Below are 4,207 nucleotides of genomic sequence, written 5' to 3' on the forward strand. Positions count from 1 at the left end.
AGTTCCTGGCTTGCAGTTGGCTGTGGGAGTGGAGAGACGTCCCGTTGAGAGCTGGAGAGTTCGGAGTTTGGGCAGTTGGTTCGCCGGCGCAACCAGGAGGCCTGAGTCGAGACCCATTCACTCCTCCAGCGTGTCGTCGGCTAAACCAGGCCGCAGTGGAGGCTGGAGGACCAAGGGAGCCAGCCGGGGCTCGGGGGGTCCGGGCAAAGACACCGAGGGTCGCCGAAGCAGGACCCAGCGAGTTACCACGAGGGTGGCCAGGTAGCCCGCCCGGTCTCTCGAAGCCCATCAACCCAGCGGAGGTCATCCCGGCTCCAAGTAATTATAAATGCCCTGCTTGGAGATGAGAAAAGCGGCGACATCTTTGTGGTGTCGCTCGTACCCAGACTACCCCAGGAAGTGACGGCACTTCTCCCAAGCTGAGTGTTTGTCTCATCAAACTATCCTATGCTGTGTTTCGTGTATCTGTCTGCAACACTACGAGCCTCAGATAATGTTAAAAAATAAATAATTTAAACCCTGCCCAAGCTCCAAACTCGGCTGGAATTTAAATGATCCTTAAAATGTACTCTCAAAACATGTTTTTGTCACACAAGATTGTCAAAAATTAAAATTGGGAAATGTAATAGGCCTCCCTCCCAGTCTCCAACTACTGTCAAACGCTCAAGTCTGTAAAATATATTCCGTATTGTCATCAAATAATGGTGAATAATGTTTTGTTACATTCAAAAACACATGACCTTCCCTTAAAAAATTGCTCAATTCCTCCCAAAATTACTTGCATTGGGAATTCTTAAATTACCCAGAATTGGCATGAACCCAGATATTTCGTATAAATTTTAGTTATGGTGAAACTACTCACAATGAGAAGGGCATTTGGTAGAGCGCATACCTCCGCCACGTAATGCCTGATCCACGAGAACATATCGGGCCCAATACATTTTTGAAATATCATGCTACACAGTACTATATCGTTTTTGGCCCTCTCAATGGTGAAGAATCACTTTTAAAATTATAGTAGTCGGATCCAGATCTGTATCTTCACCAAAATATAATCAGTTCGTCCTCGTCACACAGTGAAGCTGTCCACAAAACTTCACCCGGCTCCATCCACAACATTTTGAGATATCCTGTACACAAACAGACAGACAGAAAGGGGTGAAAACACAACCTCCTTCACCTTGCGTGGCAGAGGTAATTATTCATCAACATGTACGATGCCCAATGTAGAACACTGGTGCTGCTGAAGCAGTTACTTGGCTGCAATACTGTCCGGTCGCCACTCCACCAAAGTCAGGGTAGGAATTTGTTCAGGGTGCTGGCGATGGCTCACCAAATCTTTGAGGACACAGTGGGATCTTTAACGTCCAACAACTAATGCCAGCGGATGGGACGTCCAGCTTAACATCCATCCGAGAAACGGCACACACATTGATGAATAACCCTGCCTGTGAAACAGCAGGATTCAAACCTAGGCTAGACAGCTTGGAGGAAAGTGTGTAACGAGGCCATCCTGCCAGCCATCAATTGTTAGACAAGAAAATTTTGCAACAATACTAATACACACGATATATCTGGTACCAAGGGAAATCTCACATCTGGACACTGCAAACACGATTTTGACACCAGGTGCACAATGCGCTGCTGATGGATGCATCGATGCCACTGTTTGTTTTTAGCAAAAAGGCCATCAGATTTTTGCAGCTTTCAACAGCTTATGGCAAATGAAACAAACACCAATTCCCCATGTCATATGGCGTTATGCAGATGTATTCCAATGACATTTAAAACCTCAACTCAGGCTTTCCATTGGCAAACTATAGGAAACCATCCCACCCAACTCTCCACTTAAATCAAAGCTTTCTTGGAACATTTTCTATTTGGTCCTTGTTTGCAGGTAAATTTCAAAGTTAAACATTGTAAAGGCAGCCCATCGCATAATTTTGTTCCATTGTATGCAGATAAAACACAAAAACATTAAATTCCATCCATTTCAGAGTATATTAGATGTTACTCAATGAAGGTTGAAGTTCTGGAGTGCAATGATGTGGTTTCCTCTCTGCTGTTGGGAAGCAGCTTCTATGGTCTTGCACAACTTGGTAGAATTGATTTATGAAAGCATTATACTCTTCAAAAATGGGGCACACGCCATTCAGTAGTTATTTACCACCTTCAAGTGTACAACTATCTGTCGTGCCTCCCTGTAATTCTCTCTGAGCTCCTTAGACTCATGGGTCAGAATCCAGAAAAACAGCTAGAATTTTGAGGCACCTGAAGAAGTCCATTGTGTTATTTTTGACAAAATCTTCAGCCAACAAGTCCTCAGACTGATAATCAGATGGATGCACTTTGAAGGTTTATCCATGGCTAAGCGCATGTAAGTGGTTACCACTCTGTTTCAAAAATGTCAAAAAATGAAGTTTGTTCCATTGCCTTCTCACTACATTTTCCTGAAAGTGTAAGTCTGAGTTCAGAATAAAAAAAAAAAACATATAGCTTAATTACATATATATACATAAATATATATTATATATATATATATATATACACACCGAAATATGATACTTTGAAGAAGGGGTACCTATTCTGATGGTTTTGTGAGTTCTCAATGAAATTACCTAATTTTTCTTTTTGGCAAAATAAATGAAGGTCATAGTATGTAACTTATTCTAGCAACTAATCTAATAATCAAAATACCAATTTATGGGATTATTAAGAAATAATACATTCCTATTTTTTTTTATTACTGCTCTATTCAGTGACTGTCAGATGCAGAAAAGCACTAAAAGAGAGAAGATTTATTGAACAAATTCTTGGACGTAAATTTTCAATTCAATCAATTCTGGGAGTAACAAAAAGCTCTCTAAATTCTCCAAAACTGTTTTAACTGCCTTCTAAATTAATAAAATATTTTTTAAATACCTGGAAAAATATTTTTTTTTAATTTAGAAAATTAATTTTTTTATGAAATTCAAAAAAGTGTGACGTGCAGTCGGACAAAAATGCAAAATTACTCGAAACCAAAGCCATGCATGTTTCCAATTTTTTATACTATTATATCTATATCACTGTGCCCCATTTGTTAATAAATTTTAATGAAAATAATCTGATGCACAGAAGAATAAAAGCATTTTTTTTTAAACATGACGTGCAGTCGGACATTTGGGTTGGAAAGTTTGGTCAAGCTGCTGTAATTAAGTATCCACCCGGATCATCTCAATTTATTTTATTTTTTTTTTTACATTGATTATTGGTAATAAGTTGAATCATTTAAGACACATAAATATGAGTTATTGATAAACTAGTCATTTTGTTAGGGGATTTCATAGTCCCAGGCTCTAAAAGGGCAATAAAACAAGAAAAAAAAAACTAGAGGGGGAGCACTCGGTAGTGTGCAAAACCTCCGCCGCCAATCCTGCTAGGTCACTTAAGTGAACCTGATATCCTATTCATTGTAGGTCAAAACGGATTATACTCTGCTGAACCACGATTGAATAAACTAAACTAGATTGACGTGCATGTAGAAATGCCCAAAAAAAATAATAATAATAATAATAAAAAAAAATCGAAGTTTTTTGGAAAAAAAAGGGTGCAAAATTTTTTTTTTTCCTCTAACAAATTTTTTTTTGGGGGGGTGGGGGTTGGAAATCACTTAAAACATGTAGAAATGCAAAACAAAAAAAAATTCAAATATTTTTCAAATAAAATAGAAATTTTTTTGAAAAAAAGTTGCAAATTTTTTTTTTTTTCTCCAACAAATTAATTTTTTTTTGGTTGGAAATCACTTAAAACATGTACAAATGCAAAAACAAAAATTCAAATATTTTTTCAAAAATGGCCGACATTGCAGCCATATTGGACTTTGGACCAAGTCCAAAATCTAATGGCATGATCCTTGGACCATACCTAACCCCCCCCCCCCACCAAGTTTCGTTGAAATCCGTCCAGGAGTTTTTCCGTAATACTACCAAGTTTCGTTGAAATCCGTCCAGTTTTTCCGTAATAGTACCAAGTTTCGTTGAAATCCGTCCAGGAGTTTTTCCGTAATACTGTTCACAAAAACAAAACAAACAAACAGGGGTGAAAACAGTAACTTCCGTCCATCTTCGATGGCGGAGGTTAATAAAAAATATGCCAGAATGTGCATATATCATGCGGATCCACCACTGACCGACACAAATGCTGATTTTCTCAGATGGTGGGTGAC

The 4,207-nt window shown here is 38.7% G+C and overlaps 1 long non-coding RNA gene across 1 annotated transcript in view; it reads right to left on the minus strand.

The window, feature by feature from the left end:
- The window catches only part of LOC147018712 (uncharacterized), a 9,557-nt gene extending 6,004 nt beyond the window's left edge, over positions 1-3,553 (minus strand). Inside the window, exon 1 of the long non-coding RNA XR_015062496.1 lies at positions 1,046-3,553. This is a non-coding gene — a long non-coding RNA (uncharacterized LOC147018712). The remainder of the gene's footprint in view (positions 1-1,045) is intronic.
- Positions 3,554-4,207: the final 654 nt, after the last annotated feature.

Source organism: Eptatretus burgeri, chromosome 10 (genome assembly GCF_056783735.1).
Source record: "Eptatretus burgeri isolate ZD-2024b chromosome 10, Ebu_testis_v1, whole genome shotgun sequence".
Classification (NCBI taxonomy): Eukaryota; Metazoa; Chordata; class Myxini; order Myxiniformes; family Myxinidae; genus Eptatretus; species Eptatretus burgeri.